General features: G+C 36.5%; 1 pseudogene; it reads right to left on the bottom strand.

Moving 5' to 3' along the window:
* Positions 1–422: 422 nt before the first annotated feature.
* Positions 423–1,123, bottom strand: LOC118522200 (large ribosomal subunit protein uL22 pseudogene; annotated as a pseudogene).
* Between the last annotated feature and the right edge of the window lie 13,656 nt (positions 1,124–14,779).

Raw genomic sequence — 14,779 nt, 5'->3', positions numbered from 1 at the left:
TGCATCACTTACAGGTATGGGATCCTCTCCAAGCCTCTCAATTTCTTTCTATGTATAGTGGGATAGTATCTCTTTTTATACCTCATAGGATTGTTATTGAAACCAAATAGAATTATAAATGTAGAACACACACACACACACACACACACACACACACACGAAAAATCTAATGTGGTCGTTTTCATAATGTTTCAAGAGCAGTCCAGGAAGATCTGGAGGAGTCTCAGGAGAGAGCCCATAGGCAGATCTGTGCTTCCCACTCCCCAAAGAGCAGCTCTACTTTCTTTTATCTGTTTCATATGCTATTGACACAGATGATTTTATTTTATTGATTTTAAAGATCTGCTGCTAAAGGACAGAATTTGAAATATGAAGATAACAGATATTTGTGTTCTTTGATCATGATAATATCCACTGCAATGTGTTTACCATGACATAGAAAGCATGGAAAACATCAAAGGAATGGGCAAGGATGTTACTGTGAGTTGAGCCAAGTGATCATATTTTATTTTTTTTCTCTTTTTATTTTTATTTGCATTTATTCTGTGCGGAATTCACTTCTGGGCCATATGTTTTTGTTTCTTCAGTTTCTTCTGGGATATCTTTCTCTTCTGTGCAACCTCCTCTTCTGGTTTAGGAACAATCTGCTCTTTTTCAGTAAGGATCACCTCGATGTGGCCCGGAGAGCTCACATATGGGTTAATCTGCCCATGAGCCCTGTACGTTTTATGCCGCATCTTGGGGGCTTTGTTCACCTGGATGTGCTCCATGACCAGAGAATCGACATCTAAACCCTTAAGTTCAGCATGACTCTCTGCATTTTTAAGCATGTGCAGTAAAAATTCAGCACTCTTCTTGGGCCACTGACCCTGTGTCCAGCCCCACTGTTTGGCCTGGGCACACCTACCAGCTCCACCATTGTAGCGACAGAACGGCACACGCTGCTTCTGTAAAGTGACGTCTTTCAGATACTTGGGGGCTTTTCGCATATGCATACCCTTGATGGCCTGGGCAGTTTCACATGTGTTCTTAAAGTGAACACAAAGATTTGAACCTCTTGATTTACATGATTTCGTAGGGGTTTCGGGGTCAAGTGAATAGCAAACCATTTTCAGAGGTCACCTCAGGCTGCTGCAAGTGATCATATTTTAATACCTTTCAAATTTTTTAGTCTCAAGACTTGTTTATACTCTTAAAAGTTATTGATTAGTTTACTTAGAAAAATCCCCCAAAACACAAGGATACACAAGCATACATTTCATTAGCCACCACTGTGATGACGTCATCACATGTCATGTCGCCTCTGGAAAATCTACCAAACACTTATGAGACAAAGTGAAAAAAAAAAAAAAAAGGTCTTAGTATTATGATGAAAATAAGTCTGACCCCATGAGGCCCCTGAAAGAATCTTAGGAACCCCTAGGGAAACTGAGGCCACACTTTGAGAACCACTGACCTATTATTTTGAAGGAAACACTAAGGTACTGAATTATACGGTAAGTCAGGTGTGTATTTTTCCCATATCTGCTTCAAGCTCAAAGGACATTGGAATGAATGACATTTATTTCAAGGAAATTTCACAAAATGTTTTCAATAATCTCTTCATTCTTTAAACCTGTGTTCTAAGATCTTTACAAAAGTTCTGTTGGGCTTTTCGTTGAAGCATGGTGGCCACTTTTCTTTCCCAGGAAGCAAAAATCAACCACAAATTTCACTTAAATAGAATTTGGACCTCTTGTTCAGCCATTGACAAAATGTTTTAATTTGATTACTTTTCTTTTGGCGGGGGTATGTGTATTCTGAAAAATGAGTCTCTGTCAGTGAATAAAGCGACATTTCAGAAAGTTAGAGTTCTATGGGGCACTTAGGTGGCTCAGTTGGTTAAGCAACTGCCTTGGTTCAGGTCATGATCCTGGAGTCACGGGATAGAGTCCCCTGCTCAGCGGGGTCTCCTTATTCCTCTGACCCTCCCCCTTCTCATGCTCTCTCTCTCATTCTTTCTCTCAAATAAGTAAATAAAATCTTTAAAAAAAAAGGAAAAAAGAAAGAGTTCCAGGGCATCATCACCCAGATGTACACCCCTTCCTTTAACAGAGTGGCTCCATTTTAAGTCATCTTGAGCAAGGCATTGTAGTACTAGATTTCTTTAAAAACTCATTGTAGTCCTTACTTAACATTTCAATAATACATTTTAATTGGGCACAATGGGCTCCTTTTGTCTTACTTTTTTTTTTTTAAGTTATCTGCCCATTTACAAACAAAGACAAAAGCTTGTCAGTCCCCAAATGCACTTTCTCTGCTTCACTTTGAGGACTTGTGTAGCCTGAATAGTTTTTAGTCCCTCCCAACAGCTGCTCTGTGTTTTTACATCTCTCAAGAGGGGTTAATTCTTTACAGCTGTATCCTGCCTTCCAAGAATCTCACATGTGCAAATTATTAATCTTTTTCTATTGCTACAGTAACTCCCCAGGCCATAAACACCCCCTACCTAAAACTGGCCCTTTTCCAAGATAAACTTTGGTATTCTTTCCCTGAAAAGATAATTTGGTCTCTTTTGGTTTACATTGTTACTTAGAACAAATGCTAAGATATAGAAACTTACAAACAATTATTTAGAAATAGAAATTTAAACTTCAAGTTTAAACCTCTATCCATTGTTGTATAATTTGAGTCTGAATTTTATATTCCATTTACTTAAAAAATCAGGCTGCTTATACTTTTCCCAAGCATACATTTCAATATTTTAAAATTTTGGCATTATGCTAGTTAGATCAAAAAGGATTTTCTTAAATAAAAAAGAATATAGTGTATGCCTTTCCTTGAGTATAAGCAAATTAGATTTTTTTCAAAGGTGATCTGCATGCATTTATACTTGCAATGTGTATCATGTGTTTTGGTGTATAAATGTATCAATGTTTATTTGAAAGGAAGAAAACAAACTTAAAATATCATGGTAAGGCAATTTATATTCATATACAAATATGTTGGCTAACTTCTCAATTTTAATATAAAATATGCTTTATTGTAGATTTTTATATTCTTTAAGGCTCATTGTGAGATGGCCACAACTTGGTCATTTCTCTCGCCTCCATGATCTACGCTTTGATCTCTTCCTCCATCCCTTAGCTACTGGTTGAATACTCTTATGACACCTCCAGCCTTCAGAATAAATGATTTATTTTAAAAGTTAGATATGTCATAAGAAAGCATTAAGAAATTCTAGGAATTGCATTTCTCCATGATTACATGCATCTAGTGGCGTTCTGAGGCACAAGGCAGAGGGACCAGTGATTTTTACCACCTGACAAGTGCAATAATCCCCCAGAACTGCAAGGCCTGAAGCATCTTATTGCTGTTATGAAACAGAATTTATAAATAAAAATAAGGAAAACAGCCAGAGCCATGCACTTCCTGGGCTTCACTGACATTGATATGACAGCCAATCAGAAATTTCCATTTATGCCAGGATTGCCAAACCAATAATTTTAGCAATAAAGCCTATTCTAAGGAGTATTAAAATGGTTTGCCTCTAATATGTATTTAAACACAAAGGAAGTTTAAAGGTAGGTTCGTTATAATTCAGACACACAATCATTTTAATATATACAGAAAACCTCCCCGTAGACCAATTAAAAGGAGCTTCCAAACAATACTGACTCTTAATTCACATAATATTATAACTCAAGCAAGTTACATTTCAACATTTTTAGATAAGCTGTATAAGAGTAGAAAAAAAGGGATTAGGACAATAGGGAGATTTGAATTGCATTTTGTATTATTTCAACTGCATTTTAACAGCCTTTATGATTGAAAGAGGGAATAAGAATGCAGAAGGAACAAACTTGTGTAGATTATTTTTTCATTACATGCATTATTCCAGTTTAAAAATGTCAGTCGCTTGTCATGTTAACTAAGAATGCATTCACTATTGTACATATCTAAAGCTGGAGTTAAACTGAGAATTTTGCAAAGGACAGATACAAAGAAGTGATTTTTCCTTCTCTCTGTATATAAAAATAGAACTTTCAGAAATGTCATGGCTGACACATTTAGCTGCTGGACATTGAAAATCCTCTTTCTGACTCACAACCTGTGACTGGAACTCTGTCAGAGTAATCAAGAGATGTTAGACTATAGAGCACAACAGTAGGGGAGGCTTTGCTGTTTGGCCTTGTTTTTAAAGTGAAAGACATTTAAATTTGGATCCTAACATAAATAAATATTTCTGGTACTTCTCATCTTTAAAATACAGAAAAAGAATTAATTGTGTAAGGAATTTGTCCAGCTGGTTATCTAATTTAACTAGCTTCTCGAATTGAGTATTTTATGACCATGTGGACTACTGAAGCAGTAATGTGTTAAGAGATAAACATGACTGAATAAATACCTACAGTATGCTGGATTATTTTTCTAAGATTATATTGCAAGCAGTGGTGACCATAAAGGAATACAGTGAACCTTCAAAAAAATACAACCACACTTCAGAAATTGAAAGGCAATTCTTGGATAATATTTGTCTCCTTTTGATCTCATATGTAATTAGAACCCCTCTTTTTTCAAGAGAGATCAAGAGAATTATGACACACATTATGATATATTGTTCCCCAGTACACAATAAAAATTCAGAAAAGCTGGGTATTCAGCTTTTTATTATGTCTATGAGTGTTTTCACCAATGCATACTTGAAGACTTTTATTATAATTGTCAATTGGTGAAAATAGAATATGGTTGAAGAAACATTAATGTGAACATCCATGAAATGGATGAAATCAGATTAGATAAGTCCTTACTAAATGTTCAAAATTCTTCCTAGTGTTTTTAAAATTACCACAAGGTGTGTCTTCTTGGCTTTCCTTCACTTTTTGGGAATAGTAACATCTTAACTTTTCAAGATGAATGAACTACCTTTAAGATATTTGGGCCCACTGATGTAGTTCATTATGATACTACTATAATTTAGGGGAAGATATTCCAATATTCAATTGGTAATTGATTGAGGGTCCAAATTTTATATATTTATACTTATTGGAAAGGGCATCTTTAACAAAACTGTAGAACCTTGTCATATTTCTGCAAATGAAATAAAAGTAGGTTCATTCTCTCCCATGTCTGTATTTCTTTTTTTTTTATATGTTTTATTTATTTATTCATGAGAGTCAGAGAGAGAGAGAGAGGCAGAGGCAGAGGGAGAAGCAGGCTCCCCGCCTAGCAGGGAGCCCGATGTGGGATCCCATGTCTGTATTTCTCAAGCCCGGTTGACTATGGGCCAAGCCAAGATGAAAATGTTTGTTTGTCTGGTGGTATGGAAGGAACTGTGACTTTTGAGTTAGATTCAAATTCTGCTTCTGACAGTTACCAGCTTGGACAAGTTACTTAACCTTTATGAGCCTAAATTTTCTCATCTTTATAGTGGGGAAGATGCCTAGCAGCTCTTGAGCTGTGAGGTTTAACAAATCCGGTAATAGCATGAGGCTAGCAGTGTCAGGCCTCCAAAAAAGACACTTGATAAAACAAATTACTCTTTCCTTGAATCCATTCAAAATTTATTTTTTTGTCCTTCCTTGCCCCAATTGTAAATGCCTTATCTTTCCTATGTCCACATTTCCTAGGAATCTTTAGGGTCCACTTGTTAGTCCAAGTTCACCCAAATAAGCAATACCCCATTGTCCAATTTTCCTTGAATGTGTCTGTATGCTAGAGCATTACTATTCTCTTACCCATTCTCTCTGGTTTTTGTCTCTTTTGAGTAGAAGCTTACCATTCTAGGAACTAACAGGTTAATGTGTCCTTATATATTATATAGAACGCATTCTTATAAACTTAAAGAATCATAGAATCTTCAAACTCGAAGGGACCTACTAAATTAGAGATAACAAAATCAACCACCTAGAGGGCTAGGCAGACACAGTAAATGAGTAAAATGGGTTGGGTGAGAGCGTATATGCATACTCAAGACAGAAGAATAGAATGGTAACCAACTAGAAGGAGCTTGCATCTGTAGAGGGCAGTCACTACCCAGCTCAAGTTGAATGTTATCATGTGGAAATTCTGGCACAGTGTTGGGCCAGATTTTTTATTTTTTCCAAAAAAAAAAAAAAATGAAATCCAGATTTTTATGTCAAATCTTTTAATTAACATTTTTTGTTGTTGTTGTTTAAAAACACTGGTCTAAACCAAATGTATCTACTGGCCAGATCCAGACAAGTGGTCATTTTGGAGCCTTTGTTAAATCATCTGATTCTAATAACCTAATGTGCAGATGAAGACATTGAAACCCAGAGAGTCAAGTTACTTTCCTATGGTTAGTTAGTGACAAAACAAGGACAATGCCCAGGTTTGCAGACCCATGGTTTAAGGATGCCACCTTTGGCCATTTTGTGTCTTCATTCCTTCCAACACACATAAGATGTTTTGGAGGCCTATCATTTTCTTAGGGTCACAGGTATAATAGGTAACAATATTCTTTCCTTACACTAAAAAATCATCTAGTTCCTAAGTCTCCAAATCTCCCAAGTGAAGTGCACGTATAGAGTATTTTGATCAAGAAACTTTTACTTTAATAATAAAAAACAATGTGTATACCTTTTCCAAATATATGAGTTTACCTTCCAAACAACTTTTACCACACTCCAGAGTTATTTATACTTTGGAATTATTTGCCTTGAGTTTATTATGTTTCTAATGGCATTTTAGTATTTTAGGAAAATTTAGGACAATTTAATATTTTGCAGTACTCAAATACATAATTTAACTTTTCAGAATTAACTTGAAATGCTTCAGATTAGCATATGTATATGTGTAATTCACTTGATCAAGTTTAGATTTTAGAAATCAAAGATTAGTAAGTATGGACATATTCCTTTGGGGAACATCAGCATGTCATTTCTGTGTTATAAAAATGAAAGAGAACTAACTCCTTTGTTGATTTGTGTATGAAGGCTTCTATATTCAGGGGCTCCCTAGCCTCTAAAAGATGATTAGCAATTTCGTGAACAAAGTTGAGGTAATTTTGGCATTTTTTACCTTAGAGTAAATTATAACTCAAGTTTAAAATTCTAGTGGGCAAACTTCTTTTATTATTATACCTAGCTTGCTACTGGTTGCTAAATTTAATCCTCTTGAGGCTTCTCATTTAGGTATTTGAATTTTAATGTGGCACACATACATTTCCAACACTAAATTCAAACCCACCCTGATCACGTATTAATTGAACAGAACTGTCTATTCCAATTGTGGGTAATGGAGATTAGGGTGCTTACAAATACAGTCTATTGATTAGGTTACATGGTATAATTTCAGGGCTGTGAAAAATTTCTACCTCTGGTTTTGCTTTTCCCTTGGGGTGCCCAGTCTTCTCTGTGACCCCAACTTGCTTCAAGATTTTTAAATTTGCTGCTAACTAAGGTGGATGCATTTTCTGACCTTGCTGTGGGAATAGAACAGAAGTCCCTCAAGTGCTATAGGAACTAATTAATATGCATATTATTCCAGGAAAGAATCATTATTTCATGGATATCTTTGTGAGAGTATCTGCCATAATGGTTAATTACTAAGGCCATGCCCATTGCTAATACAGAAAGAGATTTTTATTTAGATATGATATTTTTGTTTTATAACTTAATGTACTTCATATAAGTTTGTGAATATGTAAGAGAGAATATTTGAAATTTTTATACCACTCTTAAAAGTCTTTTCTAGGACTGGTAAGTGCTATATCAAAAACAGGCTCAGAAATTATCAAACTTCCCTAAGACTTTTGGGAATTTAAAAATTTACATCAGTTTAAGGTGATAATTACAGAAAAAATTGTAGTCATTTTATATTTTACTTAATTTAGTGATAAAAATAAATAATTGTTGGGTGATTATGAAGAGTGAAACATCACACTGTAACAGGCACAAGAAATAGCATGATTGATGAAGCATGGTCTCTTTGAAATTTCCTGCCTCTATTGTCCTTATTCACCTTAGTTGGGAGTTCTATTGCTGATGGCACAGGCCAACCAGGAATTGATAGGCATAAGAGAGAGAACCCAGTATCAGAAAAGGCTACCGATAGTGAGGAGGTGGTTATCCAGTGTTAGGGTGCTGCTGGGGATGAATACAAGGTTAGACCTTTAGTTCGAGAATAGGACTGGGCCTCAGACATTAATATGTGGCAGGTTTTTGAGGCAAGGAAACTGGAGTAGAGCAACAGGAAAAAAGATTGGGTTACTAGACTTGGGATATAAAGTGGAAATCTAGCCAAAGATAAGTCAAACATCCAGTTTCTTAACTTGAAAACTGCCTCAACTTGGCCCGTGGAAGCCATCTTGGCTCAAGGTATTTGAGCCCTCTTTCTAGTCATTGGATGATTACTAAACTAATACATGAGCGTGATCCATTGGACACCAGGCTAAAAATTAAAATTATAATAAAAAATACTAAATAGAGACATCAACAACCACACCCTATGGGAAAAACAGATTCCACAGATTAATTCTAGACAAACTGAAATAAATAAACAAAAAAACAAAAAGAAAAGAAAAATATCCAGAAGTATAGTCCTCAGGGGAAAAAAACCACAATGACTCATAATCCAGAGTTGCTACAATATATAATCTAAAATACCTACTTTTAACAATATAAACAAACAAACAAACAAACAAATCATTCAGAGAAACAGAAAGGCATGATCCACACTCAGGGAGAACAAAACAAAACAACAAAAAACAGTGAATAGACTATCTCCGAGGGGGCCTAGATCTTAAATTTATCAGACAAAGATTTCAAGACAGCTATTGTAAATATTTCAATAGTTAAAGGAAACCTTGCTTAGAGAATTGAAGGAAAGTAAGATGATAACTCATGACATAGGAAATCAATAAAGAAATAGAAACTATTAAAAAGGAACAAATGGAAGTACTAGAGTTGAAAAGTACAGTAATGAAAGGGAAAAAAATCCACTAGATGAAATCAATAGCAGATATAAGATAAACAGATATAAGATGGCAGAGGAAAGATCAATGAACTTGAAAATAGAGCAATAGAGGATAGACTGATCAATAGAAATAATCCAATGAAGAAAATATAGGAAAATAATGGAAGAAAAGTGAATAGTATCTGAGAGACCTGTGAGACAACATCACAGGTGCCAACATACGTACCATGAGAGTCTTACAAAGAGAGGGGAGAAAGGGGTCGGAAACATATCTGAAGAATAATGGCCAAATCTGCCTCAAATTGGATGTTAAACAATGGATCCAAGAATTGCAGTATATATCAATCAGGAAAAAGACAAGAGATCCATGTCCCAGACCCATCATAGTCAAATATTGAAACCCAATGCCAAAGGGAAAGTTTTGTGTTTTTTTTATAAGATTTTATTTATTTATTTAGGAAAGAGAGTGTGTGTGCACACACATGAGTGGGGCGGGGGTGGGGTGGGAGGGTGTAGGTAGGGGCAGAGGGAGAGAGAGAAGCAAACTCCCCGCTGAGCTGGGAGCAGGGTGGGTGGGACTCAATCCCAGGACCCTGAGATCATGACCTGAGCTGAAGGCAGATGCTTAGCCCACTGAGCCACCCAGGTGCCCAAAGGTAAAGTTTTGAAAGTATATAGAGTAACAACAATAAGATTAGGTGGCTGATCTCTCATCAGAAAAACTGGAGGTGAAAATGTAATATGGTGACATATTAAAAAGAGAGAGAGAGTTTACCTTAGAAGAAATACTAAAGGAAATTCTTCAGGCAAAAGGAAATTATACTGGATAGTAACTTGAATGCATGGGAAGACATAAAGAGTATTGGAAAATATATGGGTAAATATAAAAAACTGTATAAACATATATTTTCTCTCTTCTTGTTTTAATTTCTCTAAAAGATATGATTATATAAAGCAATAGTTATAATACTTTATTTTTGGGTTTGTAACGTATTTAGGTGCAATGTATATGACAATAATGGCACAAAAGAGGTTGGAAGAAATTAAATTATCCTAGAATAAATTGCTATATTTTACTGGAATTAAGCCAGTGTTAAAATAGATTTTGATAATGTAGATGCATGTTGTAATTCCTAGAGCAATCACTAAGAAAATATCTTTAAAACAGATTAAAATATCAACAAAGGAATTAAAATTATAATACTAAAATATATTTAACATGAAAGATAGAAAAGCAGGAAAAAGAAGAATACAAAGGCATGATATTAATAAAAAACAAATAGCAAAGTGATAAATATAAATCCAGTCATATCAGTAATTACATTAAAGGGGAATGGATTAAGCATTCCAATCAAAGTAAGAGATTGTCAAACTGAGTAATAATGCAAGGATCAACTATATGCTCTCTGGAAGACACTCACTATATATTTTTTTAAAGATTTTATTTATTTATTTGAGAGAGAGCATGAGCAGGGGGGAGGGGTAGAGGGAGAGGGAGAAGCAGACTCCCTGTTGAGCAGGCAGCCAGAGGTGGGGCTGGATCTGAGGACCCTGAGATCCTGACCTGAGCTGAAGGCAGATACTTAACCCACTGAGCCACCCAGGGGCACCAAAGGGAAAGTTTTGAAAGTATATAGAAAATATAATAAAAATAAAAATATAAAAGATTGATTTTATGTGAGGTATGTTTTCTGACCACAATGAAATTAAACAGGAAATCAGTAACAATAAGAATTTTAGAAAAATTCCAAATATTTTGAAATTAAGCAACACGTTTCTAAATAATCTATGGGCAAAAGAAGAAATCAGGAGAAACCAGAAGAATATTAGAAAATATTCTGAATAAGAATGGAAACAGGATATCACAATATCTAGAGCATAGCTAAAGCATTGCTTGGAGGAAAATGTACAGTTTTAAATGTCTATGCAGTTGACCCTTGAACTTCACAGGTTTGTACTGCATAGGTCCACTGGTATATAGATTTTTTTTCAATACATATATAGGAATTTTTTTTTTTTATATTTGTAACCATTTGAAAAACTTGCAGAGGAACTGCATAGCCTAGAAATAACAAAAAATTAAGTAAAATGTATGTCATGGATGCATAAAATATATGTATATACTAGGTTTTTCTTTATCATTTACTACTATAAAATATACAAAATCTATCGTGTAGGACTGTTGAATCACAGACCTGTACCTCTGAAACAAATAATACATTATATGTTAAAAAAAAAGAAGAAGATAGTAAGAAGGGAAAAATGAAGGGGGGAATCAGAGGGGGAGACGAACCATGAGAGCCTATGGACTCTGAGAAACAAACTGAGGGTTCTAGAGGGGAGGTGGGTGGGGGAATGGGTTAGCCTGGTGATAGGTATTAAAGAGGGCACATATTGAATGGAGCACTGGGTGTCATATGCAAACAATGAATCATGGAACACTACATCAAAAACTAATGATGTAATGTATGGTGATTAACACAACATAATAAAATAAAATTTAAAAAAGGAAAAAAAAAAATCCATATTGAAAATAAGTGATCAGGAATAAATGAGGACAGAATGAGATCATCTTCCCTAAAGTTAAATGGGGCTTAAGGGTGGGGAGGAGGCAGGAAACTAGTGAAGAAGGCTGGGATGATTAATCAGCCAGTGGGCAGATATATATCCATCTAATAAGGAGAATATCAAGATTGTTTTATAATTGGGGCACCTGGGTGGCTCAGTTGGGTAAGCGCCTGTTTTCGGCTCAGGTCATGATCTCGGGGTCCTGGGATCAAGCCCCACATCAAGCTCTGCACTCAGCAAGGAGTCTGCTTCTCCTTCTCCCTCTGCCCCTCCCCCCTGCTTGTGCTCTCTCTCTCTCAAGTAAATAAAAAAATAATCTTAAAAAAATATATAAAAATTTAAAATTTATCAAAACTTATGCACACAAACACTGACTATACTTGGTGCCATTTGCAGTCAAAATAAATGTAAACAAACATACAGATGCAGTATTACATTATAAATGTCTATAATTAACTGTAGAGCATACTGTACTATGGTAAGAATTTCATAGCCACCTCCTGTTGCTATTGCTGTGACGTGCAAGTGTTGTGAGTATCCACTTAAAATGTCCATGTGATGCTAATCATCTCCATGTGAATAGTTTGTCTCTCCAGTAAATTGCATATGGAGGTAAAAAGTGATCTCCTGTGGTTCCCACTATTAGGAGTTATGTTTTGGAGGAGTCAAAAGTTATAAGTAGATTTTCAACTGCATGGGGCTCAGTGTAGTAACCCAGTGTTGTTCAACGGTCAACTTTATTTTTGAAGAAGAAAGGTCTCAGATCAATAACCTAAGCTTCCACCTTAGAAATAGAAACAGGAGAGTAAACTGAACACAAGACAATATTAGAAAGTAAACAATAAAGATCAGAATGGAAATCAGTGTGGGAGAAAAAAGAAAACACAAAAATAATAGAGAAAACTCAGTGAAATCAAAAGTTGGTTCTTTGAGAAGTTTAACAAAATTGATAAATCTCTAGGTAGACTAAGAAAAAAAGGGGGGGACCCAAATTAGCTAAATCAGAAAAGAAAGAGGGGATACAGCTACTAATCCTAGACATTAAAATGGTTATAAGAGCATATTATGAACAATTTCATGTCATTTTTAGAAATTGACAAGCTGATTTTATGTGGAAATTCAAAGGACCTAGGAAAGCCAAAACAATTTTGAGAAAGAAAAACAAAGTTGGAGGCCTTACATCATCTAATTTCAAACCTTATTATAAAGCTACCATAATCGGGGAGAGGAGCAAGATGGCCGAGGAATAGGAGACCTGGATGTCGTCTGGTCCCAGGAACTCAGCTAGATAGGGATCAAACCATTCTGAACACCTACGAACTCAACAGGAGATCAAAGAAAAGAATAGCAACAACTCTCTGAACAGAAAAGCGACCACTTTCTGGAAGGTAGGACATGCGGAGAAGTGAATCCGAGGCGATATTCGGGAGGATAGACAGCGGGGGAGGGGGCCTCTGTCAGCCGCTTCTGGCAAGTGATAGAGCCACGGAGCACAAAATTGGGACTTTTAAAAGAAGTTGGCTCCACTGAGGGATGTCACTCCAGTGGCTAAGCGGGGGGTGGAACCCTCGCTGGGACAGTGTGGTCTCAGGACCCTCGGGGTCATAGGAAGACCAGGGGTGCCTGAGTGTGGCAGAGCTCCCAGGTATTGGAGCAGGGAAGCTGGCTGCAGAGACGGAGCAGAGGAGTGGGCTCTCAGCTCAGGGTGGCCATAAACCGTGATCCGCGGCACAGTCGGGCCACTGCTCTTCCAGCAGGGACTCAACAAGCGGCAGATCTGGGGATACTCCCCTTCCTCCCCTGGGAGGAGCGGCGCAGGAGCACACTGCAGAGATCTGCTGGGCTTGGAGACTCCACACGGGGTTGGGTGCCAGAGATAGAAACGCTCGGTCACAGGCCGGGTGAGCACGGAGTGCGGCCGGAGACCGGGAGACGGGAGTGATTGACTGCTTTTCTCTGGGGGCTCACTGAGGAGTGGGGCCCCGAGTTCTTAGCTCCTCCAGGGTGGAGATTGGGAGGCCGCCATCTTCACTTTCGTCCTCCAAAGCTGTACGGAAAGCTTGCAGGGAACAAAAGCTCCCGAGAGCAAACCCAAGCAGATTACTTAGCCTGGAACTGCAAGGGTGGGGCAATTCCGCCTCCGGCAAAGACATTTGGGAACCACGGCAACAGGCCCCTCCCCCAGAAGATCAGCAAGAACAGCCAACCAAGACCAAGTTTACCGATCAATGAGAACGGCAGAACTCCAGTGCTAGGGGAATACTGCACATAGAATCCATGGCTTTTTCCCCATGATTCCTTAGTCTTTCAAAGTGAATTTTTTTTAACTGTCTTTTCTTTTTTTTGAATTTTTCTTTTTCCCTTCTTCAACCAACATCTTATCAATCCCTTTTTTTTAAAAAAAATCTTTTTTATTTTTCATTTTTAGAGTCATATTCTATCCCTTCATAGTAGTTACCCTTATTTTTGGTATATATATATAAGTTGTTCTCTCTTAAAAATTTTGGGATATAGTATCTTCTAACAGGTCAAAATATACCCTAAATCTCTAGTGTATGGCTTTATTCCAGTCTCCTGCCTGATCACATTCTCTCCCCTTTTTTTTTTTAAATCCTCTTTTTTCTTTTTTCAACCAACTTCTTACCGTATCAATTCCTTTTATAAAATCTTTTATAATTTTCATCTTCACAGTCATATTCCATCCCTTCATCATATTAACCCTTATTTTTGTACATATATAAGTTTTACTTTCTTTAAAATTTTGGGAGGCACTTTCTTCTAACAGACCAAAATATGCCCAGAATCCTTAGTGTGTGGCACTGATCTATGCACCAACCTAATCATATTTGATCATATTCTGTTTTCTTTGTTTTGTTTTGTTTTTGTTTATTTGTTTTTATCTTTTTCTTTTTCTTTTTTTCCTTTTTTCTTTCTTTCCCTTTCTTTTCCCCCAGTTTCAGGTCTTTTCTGATTTGTTTAGTGGATATTTTCTGGGGACATTTTTATCCTGTTAGCATTTTGTTCTCTCATTCATCTATTTTCCTCTGGACAAAATGACAAGATGGAAAAAATCACCTCAACAAAAAGAACAAGAGGCAGTACCGACTGCCAGGGACCTAATCAATATGGACATTAGTAAGATATCAGAACTAGAGTTCAGAATTATGATTTTAAAGATACTAGCTGGGCTTGAAAAAAGCATGGAAGTTATTAGAGAAACCCTTTCTGGAGAAATAAAAGAACTAAAATCTAACCAAGTCAAAATCAAAAAGGCTATTAATGAGGTGCAATC

This window comes from Halichoerus grypus, chromosome 4, assembly GCF_964656455.1.
Source record: "Halichoerus grypus chromosome 4, mHalGry1.hap1.1, whole genome shotgun sequence".
NCBI classification, from domain to species: domain Eukaryota; kingdom Metazoa; phylum Chordata; class Mammalia; order Carnivora; family Phocidae; genus Halichoerus; species Halichoerus grypus.
The sequence above is the reverse complement of the archived record's forward strand: the minus strand, read 5'-3'. Positions and strand labels throughout refer to the sequence as shown.